The following is a 10,457-nucleotide window of genomic DNA, read 5'->3' on the forward strand; positions in this document are numbered from 1 at the left end:
CAGGTGGACATCCCCCGAGGACTCCGGGTCCGCAAGAGGGTGCAGGCCAGTCTGAGGGACCCCCAGAATGCACAAATTTTTGTGCATCGGCCTCGTCAGTTGATAAAATAACCCTGGTTCCTTTTTTAAGTCACCTTTGACTGTAACATTGTACCCCTGCTTGATTTTTTATGCTTTATTTTTTCAAATATATTTTTATTGATTTCAGAGATGAAGGGAGGGAAGGAGGGAGGAGGAGAGAGAAGGAGAGAAGGAGAGAGAGGAGAGAGAGAGAGAGAGATATCAGCCATAAGAGAGAAACATTGATTGGCTGCTTCCCGCATGCCCCACCCTGCAGATTGAGCCCCAAACTTGGGCGAGTGCCCTGAGTAGGAATCGAATCGTGACCTTCTGGTTTATAGGTCGACACCCAATCACTGAGATGACTCAACTTTATGCTTTAAAATAATTTGGAATGGAGGCGACCGAGAATATATTATTTTTCTGTATCATTATATTTCCTATCATAGGGCACATACGAATTCATGGAATTTTACCATAGTCTGAACACCACATTGAGAAAGGAAGTCTTCTGCAAAACCTTTGATGTAGAGGGCTGAGCATCAGCAAACCCAGTAATGAAAGGATGCCTCTTAGGTTTCATGCCACCAACCAGCTGAAAAACAGTGGGTAGTTATTTTGAAAGGAAATTATTCTTGAGAACAGATGGAAGTGATTTGACAAGAATGAACTGGCTCATTGTTCCAACCAAAAATTGTTTTTCTGTCTTGGTGCAATCTAAAATTTGTTCATATAAATGACTACCCTTCTTGCCCAACCTTTGATAGCATTACTGATAAGTCATTTAAAATTAAATGAGGCACAATTTTATATGAATCTGTAAAAGTATGCTTTAACTTTATATTTCTAGTTCCTTTCTCATCAGTTCCCAAATGGAATGTGATTTGAACGGCTGAAACCCTAATAATGGAATCTTAGAGAAGACCATCAGTGACTGTTCATTATTGAGGTAAGTTCTTGTTCAAAGAGTTGGTAACATGGGCAAGGGATCTGAATTTCAGTTCCAGCTCTGTTACTAATTAACTATATGATTTTTAGCGAGGTGTCCAATTATTCTGCTACTTAACGTCCTTATACATAAGCGGAAACTCATTTTTAGCTCTGTCTCTGATCTAATTTCATGATCTAATTGTCTATGTATGTTTGTTTGTTTGTTTGCCATACACCAAGAGAGGTAATCCTATTTACCCTTCTGGCACAAAAGTTAGCATTTTGCCTTTATGGAAAATTCTACTTCCTTCTTTCTACTTTGTTTATGTCATTTTTTCTTCATGGAAAACTCTAGTTTTTCTCTATATTCATCTCTTTTTAACCCATTGAAAGATTGGCTGATTTCCCTTGTGATTCTGATGTATAAGATGATGATCCCTGCCACTTTTTGCTGATACCATTAATTTTATTTTAAAAACCATACAAAAGTACTATAGAGCAAATACATTTAAAAGTTATTGTTTTGAGGTAACATTTGGCCTAACCCCCCAAAATTCCCTCACGCTACATCTGTATAGTCTCCTGTGCCCCCACCCCAAACTCCTGGCACCATAGATCTGTTGTTTATGCTTATAGCTTTGTCCTTTCCAAAATGTCTTAGAAATGAAATCATACAATACACATCTTTGGAGATTGGCTTCTTTCACTCAGCGTAATGCCCTGGAGATTCATCTATGTTACTGTTTGTATCAGGATTTCAAGAGACTCTGAGCCATTCGGCTGTAAAAACAAGCATGGCTTGAGAATGTTGGGACCTAAATGTTTTTGAGCTGGAAAGAGTAATAATCAGTTTCTACAAATTCTCTGGGGAATTCATTATTTTATTTGTTTCACACTTATTTACTGAGCAACAATTAAGTCTTAGGTACTGTTTTCAGTGTTGGAGATATAGTAATGAACAAACTAAAAATCCATCCTCCAGGAGCTTACAGTCCAGTGAGGGGAAAAAACAAGTCTGTGAAAGATTTCATATCAGGAAGTGATGTGTCCTGGGAAGGAGAGGGTGAAGAAGAGGCTATTTTTGACAGAGTGGTCAGGGAAAGCCACTGCAGCAGGTCAGATTTTATTACAGAGCCGAATAAAGTACATGAAGTAGCCATGCAGCCATCTGGGAAGTGAGAGGTCCAGCCGTAGGGAAATACGGGTGTGAGGGCCCTGGGGTGGGCATGTGCTTGCCATGTTTCAGGAAAAACAGGAGGTGTGGACAGAGCGCTGGGGAGACTGGCCAGGTCAGGTGGGGTCTTGAGGACCATGGAAAGGACTTGGAGTTTTTTTTGTTTTGTTTTTTTGTTTGTTTTTTTTTTGCAGAGAGGAAGGGAGAAGAAGAGGAATAGAGAATTAGGAACACTGATGAGAGAGAAACATCGATTCAGCTGCTTCCTGCACACTCCCTACTGGGGATGTGCCTGCAACCAAGATACATGCCCTTGGCCGGAATCGAACCTGGCACCCTTCAGTCCGCAGGCCGACGCTCTATCCACTGAGCCAAACCGGTCAGGGCAAGGACTTGGAGTTTTTATTCCAGGTGTGATGGGCAGCCTTTCCCAGTGAGGCCTTTCCCAACCTACTACATTGTCAGGAACTTTTACATGGTAATTGTGGCTGATTTACCAGGGGAAATAAAGGCAGTGTGCACTCATAACCCAGCGTGCGGAGTCGATGCTGAAACCTACGGACATCTGTGCCTGGGTAGGCTGAGGCGTTCGCTTCTTCAAACGATGATTAGCTGTGTACTTGGCTTCCTGTGTCTTGCTGCTTCCTTTTCTTTCTCTTTTATTAGAGGCAGTTTTATAGGCCAAGGAAATTTATGGCTAGTAATGCAAGCTTTAAAAGAGGGTATTTTAATTGAGGTCATATCAGTGAATCAGCAGAAGATAAAATCTCCTTCCAAAAATTAGACTATTTTGGTGATGTTGTTGAGAGAGGAGTAGATGAGGATCACTTTATAGGTATGTATAGGGTTGGCTCAACCTCAATTAGTAATAAAAGGTAGCCTGGTCTGAATCAAGAAAGCCACCACAGTGTTTTTGAAGACTTTTGTGAAAACCTCAGCGGGCAGTGAGAATCAGTCCCAAGAAGCCAAAGCAGTGCATGAGGAACAGTCTTCGCTCTCAACTTCCACAGACTTTTTTTTTCTTAAACAAGGATTATTTGTTGCTTTTTGAAAGAAAGTTGGCATCATTTGAAAAGAAACCTAAAGCATGTCTAAAGTGGGGTTAGGAAAATCCCACACTCCCCCACCCAAAGCCATAAGATTTTCCAAAATAATAAAGACATTTAAAAGATCCAGAAGAAGCTGGGTGTTGCTTAATTTAGAAACCACATTTGCTTTTAAAAGTTGATTTTAATGGAATGTTTGGCAAATTATCATATTTTGGGGTGGAATTTTTAACATTGGTCCTTCAAAAACTTCAACTTGTGGGAGCAAAAACGAACCTGAAGAAAAAAAAAAGCCTTTATTTTTCAGCTCTGTCTTAGGGTAGTCCTGCCTGGACATACCGTGACCTCAGGGGCTCCTGGGCCTCTGCTCTTGAACACTCCAGCCCGTCCTGTGAATGGATGAGGACTCTGAGTGAAGACGAGGTCCCTGGGGATGACTTCGTGGCCACAGGCTTGTAGGCATTGAGGGTGGAACCTTGCTCTTAAAAGATTTGAAGGCGTACTTATTAATTTAGGTGAGAAATGAAGCTGTCACAGATGGACACGACATTAACATTGGAGGCCCATCACTTTCCCCCTGAGCCTCCACTGTGCAATGACCTCACCTGTGATTATCATATTCTTTTTTGTAGATGCGCTAATGTGTTCAGTGAAGCACAGTGCTGCCCTGGCTAGGGAAATAGTGTCTTTATAAGGTGTTTGCATATCTCTGCTTTGGCTTAATCAAAGGAGGCCAATTGATTCCTAAGTTCTTGGAGATGAGGCAGCTCTGTTGCTTCCAGTGACCACTGCACCCTCTTTCTCACATTCTCATTTTCCAAAGGAAGGTATGGAACATGCTTTAAGAATTTGTTCTCATGTGCTGAGCAGTCAAAAAAAAACCACACAACACAACAAACTTTTTTAAACCTATGATCCTCCAAAGTTTTGAGTAACTTAGAATAAGAATAAACACTTTGCCTTTCAAATCCTTTTTTGCAGTGTCTTGTGCGGGAATGTTCTATTCCGTGTTTGAGAATATAATGCTAATAGCTAACACTTCTGTACATACTTTGTTCCAGGTTCTGTACTAGGCACTTTACATGCACTAACGCATGCAATCCTTGCAACAACCCCGGGGTTAAGAACTGTTATTACCTCTGTAATACAGATGGGGAAGTAGGGCCAAGGAGGGGGACAGATTTTCCCAGGATCACGAGGCTAGGAAATGACAAAGCCAGGATTTCATTCCAGGCAGCCTGGCTCCAGGATCCAGCCATTTAGCCCCTGTTTAAAGGCCTCCAAGTCCAGGGATAAATTCAAGGACTTCTAGTATTCTTAAAAAGGACAAGATCTCTCACTGTAATAGTCAATATTATTTTGTATTAGTTTAAGGTGTACATCGTAGTGGTTAGACAGTCATATACTTCACAAAGTGTCCCCGCTGTATTTCCAGTACCCACCTGGCACCGCGGTTGGCTTTTGACTGGGAAAAACCTGCCATCATGTATCAGTTCTAATTTTTCAGTAATATATCCACCGAAGTGATGCAGCAGTGCTATTCTTTCATTATTGTAAACCTCTCTTTTAAAGATGACATTGCTTTATGATCACCACAAATATTTTTGTAAGCATCATGGCTTTATTTTTCTTCAAAGAATTTCATAATCTCTTTGAAAGTTTTATGCACAATGGATTTTGACCCCTGCCTCTTTTTGCTGATACTATTAATTTTATTTTAAAAACCACACCGAAGTACTATAGGGTAAATACATTTAAAAGTTATTACTGTTTTTTTTTTCAAGTAACATTTGGCCTGCTTTTGAAGCATGATAAATTATGCAAATCTTTGAACTTATTTTTACCCTTTCCTTTATTTTTTCATCACTAAAGACTTTCAGATATAGAATAAAAAATACTAGGAGGAAGAAAAAATGACAAGATTTATAGATTTTTTTTCAGCATTCTGTCATGTGTGACAAATTTCCAAAACATTGTACTAGTAGGGTGTTTTGGAAAATCTATTTTTAATTCAGGTGGATAGTTTTGAACAAGAATATATAATTAAAAAACATAGTATATGGTCATATACCTGAATTGGTTGGAAGTACATTTGGCTTATCCCATTTAATTATCACGTTATTAAATATTAGTCATTTAATGGCAGTTGTCACAATGAAAATATTTGTAGATTTAAACTTGCAACTCAAAGACACCAACCATTCTGTATAATAAACAAACAGCAGATCATACAAACTGCAATATGAATGTCAGGTTTAATCAGTGACAGGTTGCCATGGAATGCAGACGGGTTTTGTTCTTCATAGTAGTTATGTTCTATAAAGTTGCTTCAAACACTACTTTAGCAAATCCTGAACTATTGCTGCTGGGGGAGATACAGTGTTCGCCTTTGGTCACAGCATTTTCATTAACTGATCAATATAGAACCTTGTTCTGTGTGCATTTCTGTTTAAAGATACTTTAATATTTATTGTAGATTCAATAACGTTGAACTCACAGCCAGCAGCACTAAACCCAGGCCTCAGTGCTGCTTCTCTAACACACTGTTTTCTCCATGACATACATCACAGCCTTATTATGCTTAGGAACACTAGCCAGAACTTCAGCTCTAAGAATGGAGTCATTTTAAACTGTGAAATCACCCCCTCCCCCAGAAAATGCACAAAAATGCAAAAAAAGAAGTTGCACTTAATAGACCTTGAACCAGACCCTTGTTTACAGTAGAAACTGAAACCAGAAGGCAGAGTGTCACCTTGTGGGACCTCAGCTGGCGATGTGCATGCCGATGACTCAGATCTTTCACCACTCGGTGCATCGGCGATTGACTGAGAAAGCATTGTGAGCATTGGCCTGGGGGTTGCAATTAAATTTCAGTGAGTAGGTGAATTCACAAGTATGGAATTCACAAAGATATGTGCTGATCAGAAAACCATTTTTTAAAAAAAATTTAGACACTTAAGTTGCTCTATTTTATTAAGTTTCGTTTACTTTTTAATTACAGTTGACATTCTATATTATATTATTTTCAGGTGTACAGCATAGTGGTTAGACTTTTATATAACTTACGAAGTGAACCCCTGATGAGTCTCGCGTTCACCTGGCACCATACACAGTCATTACAATATTAGTGACTATATTTCCTAAGCTGTACTTTACATCCCCACGACTATGTTGTAACTGCCAATTTGTACTTAATCTTTTCCCCTTTTTCATCCAACCGCTCAACGACCCTCCCATCTGGTGACTGTCAGTTTGTTCTCTGTATCTATGAATTTGTTTCTGTTTTGTGTGTTTATTTAGATTCCATATGCAAGTGAAATCATATGGTTTTTGTCTTTCTCTGTCTGACTTATTTCACTTAGCATAATACCCTTTATGTCCTCCCATGTTGTCGCAATGATAATATTTCATTCTTTTTATGCTGAGTAATAGTCCATGGTATATATGTAGTACCACAGCTTTTGTAGCCACTCGTCTATTGATGGGCACCTGGGTGGCTTTCATACTTGGCTATTATAAATAATGCTACAGTGAACATAGGGAAGCATATATCTTTTTGAATTTGGATTTCTTCGGGTAAATACCCAGAAGTAGGATTTCTGGGTCATATGGCAGTTCTATTTTTAATTTTTTGAGGAACCTCCATACTGTTTCTTATAGTGGCTGCACCAATTTGCAGTCCCACCAACAGTGCACAAAGGTTCCCTTTTCCCCACATTCTTGCCCACTTTTTCCTACTGCATAAATCCAAGCAACTGGTACATATTGAACCTTTTAGAAAAGACACTTTAGTCATATAAGTTGAAAAAATGTCATAATAAGTGACATAATAAGTATAAATCCCACATCTTCGAAAATCAACAAAAGTGTAATAAATATACAAAGAAATTTCAAAATAGCAGAAAGGTCTCTATTGTGAATGGTGGCCTTTGAAATGTAGTGCGCTGTGCAGGGCACCGCCTGACCAATCGTATCTGGCAGTCTGGACTGAGCATGGGTTGCACAGGGTAACACACCTGGCAGAGTGGATGGGTTCAGTGTTTGAGACACTCTGGCAGTGGGATAATATCAATAACCAAGAACTTGGAGGCCTCACTTGAAAGACCTGTCCTGCCATTTATATGGTGTGAACATGAGCAAGCTCCCTCGCTGAACTGTAGTTTTCAATTTGTAATAAGAGGATAATAATATCCACCCCAAAGAGTTGATTTGAGGAAGAAAAATAATAACCTCTGAAAATTATTTCTTAAAAAAAATGAGGTCTATGATGTTAAGATTTTTCCTCTTTTCCAATAAACAGTGGGATTTCCTTGAAAGTTTTAGAACAGAGAAGTAATCTGATCAGGTTTAGAAAAACAATTCTTGCATGGGTTTGAAAATAGATTAGCTAGCTGCGAGGGGATACGGAGGGGAGAGGAATCAAGGACGACCTTTAGGGCACTTGCTTCACCTCAGACTTTCCATAATCCTCCTGATTAGTGATTTCTTGGTTTTGTTTTGTTTTGAAGAGACACATGGGCAGGTGGTGGTTCTGACAGTTTGCCAGAAAGTGTTCTCTCCCCTTGGAATCGAAAAATATTAATATCGATTGTCCAGTTAATCCTTCTAAGTTTTTCCTAAAATATTAAACTATTTTAAACCTGAAAGTTTACAACTGAAAGATCACTTCAGTAAGGCTATGAAGGATGGTATTATGTACAACACATCTTTTGGACTAGTTGAGGAAATATAGATGAAAACTTGTTGAATTTAAAGTAAAATAAAGTCCAGAAAATATATATTTTCATGGTTGTTTTTCAGGAAATTATATTTACTCAGCTAAAATATTTTTAAAGTACTTTCAATTTTTGATAAGGATTTTGCTCTTGAAAAGAACAACCTGTAATTCAACAATGAAACCCAAGGTCCTTGAGCTGGTAATTTTCCATGTAACCAGGTATCAGTGGTTCTCTAAGCTTAATTAGCCTATAGGAAAGTTATGAAATGGATCACATCTAAAATCTATTGGAACAGTCATATGTATGGGGAAATAAAAGAAACTACACTTTAAAAGTAAGTGTCTGTAAATTTATGTAGATTTTTGGAAGTGACATTGGTAAATTGTTTTGCAGCTAGCTGTGTTGTCTTATTAGAACAAATAAAGGACTGGATTTGTTCTGGGACAAATTGATAAAACTGAAATCATTGCTAAAGATTCTTTTCTTCAAGAGATCAAATAGAGATCATCAAAACCCCTGAACCAAGTCCAAGCAAGGGTTGAGAGTGGCTCTGAGGACCCTTCAGTGCTGTGTCAGTTATGGAGGCAGTAGAGCGTGGTGGTCTATATTTTACCAAAGAATCTTCCGTTAGACAACTGAAGTCGTTGTTTGCTGTCTTTGGCAGCATTTCATTCAGTTGCTAAGGAAAATATGTCAATCAAACATAGTCGTCTAAAACCATCTGTAGACAACTAAAATGTCATAGGAGTGGTTTCGGTGACAGGTTTCTAAATATAAGTAAAAGCCCCAAAGTCGTTATCATATTGTAAGTTTTCTTATGAGAAACATGTATACTGGCAAGACAAACAAGCAAACAAGAAAGCCCCGAAATAAAAGCCCAAGGGCCAGAAGAGAGATGGTCTTCGCTGCCTCTCCCAGCTACGCAGGAGGCATTTTTATCTGGTCTCTGATATGTTTGTGTAACACACATGTTAGCAAGCCAGCTTCATAAACATATTTCAGGATAAAATTTAACATGATAGCAGAATGAGCTGGAAATTCTGGTTTCAGCTGGATATGCGCAGGGCTCCCTGTTCCCAAACTGTAAAATGTGTTTGCTTTCCCCTATCAGCGCCTCAGACTAAATTTGTCCCAAATTGAACTCTCTCTTGTGTCTCCACTGCTTTATCTCCTTGCTGCCTTTCAGGCCTCGGCAGGCTTCCAGGCGGCTGGGAACCTCAGACCCAGGTTGATTCACCTCGAAATCTTCCCCTTCCCACCGTCACCACCGCCACTCCCACCTGTCCCTGCTCTCACCTGGCCTGTGACAGCCCTTCCTGCAGGCCTGCTCGTTCTCCCCGTCTCCTCCAACACCCTCCCCCCCCAATCCCACCCCCAAAGGTTGCCCTGCCATCTTCCTTTGGGTCCGCATTCATAATGTTGCTCTTCAAATGCTTGCCTAGCAGAATAGTTCCTGCACCCCGTGGTCCGAACTCAGCCTGGCATCCAATGAGGAACATCCCCCTTCCATAAAGAAGTAGTTGGAGGTGTATTTGGTCCCACAGCGGGTAGCTTCCTGAACTGAGGTATCATGGGTCATCATATATTGCCCACACGAGCGGTTTGGAGAGAAATCTGGCTGGAGCATCTTTGTGCATTTTTACTTCCCTCCCCTGCTTAAGCTGTCATCGTACTCAGGGTTTCCCCCACTGCCAGCCTGTATGCTCTACCGTCATAGTGCAGGCTAGTCCCAAAGTGTAGTCCCCTCCGGGGTCCACGCAGACACACATCCACACCCAGAGTGCTCTTGGCTCTCCAAGGCACACCACCAGTTGCTGCCTTGAAGAGTCACGTTGCTCATGTCTTAACGTCCCAGAAAGTTCAAAGGCATCTGGGCAGGAGTCGGGCCAGTCACTTTTTCTGTTGCTACTCAACACGAAAGTACACTGCTTGCACTAGAGAAAAACCTGTTTAGCACCGATTAACATTTTTCTCTATTGTGTGTGTTTTTTCAGCTTTATTGAGGTATAACTGACAAATGAAATGGTAAATGTAAAATGTGCATAGTGATGACTTGAGATGCATTGTGGAAGGACTCCTCCCATCCACTTAATAAACACGTCCGTCATCAACACCAATGTTTTAAGCCTGTGAAGTCATATGTTCTGTTGCCATGAAGAAGAGTGATAAGGTTGACCGGAATGACTAGACTTAGACTTTATAAAATTGAATTCTAAAACAGTCGGATGTCGAGTTAACAGAGAAGGGACTTTCTCAGGGTGGTTCTCTTCCAGGGGCCTTGAGTTTCACCAGCGGTTGTGACATGTCTCTAGTGGTGCCATTTCATTGACAATTTAACAAACTCATTGTGATTCTGCAAGGAGAAAGTGCAGCCTGGAAACATTTACTACAAACCATACCATTAATAGGAGAGTTACGAAAGTCTTGGTTTCCACGAAGGACTTTTTTCCTTTTTTTAAGAACTGCGTGAAGTGAAAGCATTGAGGTGATTCTGGCGTGGGTATGTGGCAATGTTGCTGTAAAATCAAA

The sequence above is a fragment of the Myotis davidii genome, unplaced genomic scaffold (assembly GCF_000327345.1).
Source record: "Myotis davidii unplaced genomic scaffold, ASM32734v1 scaffold1323, whole genome shotgun sequence".
NCBI classification, from domain to species: domain Eukaryota; kingdom Metazoa; phylum Chordata; class Mammalia; order Chiroptera; family Vespertilionidae; genus Myotis; species Myotis davidii.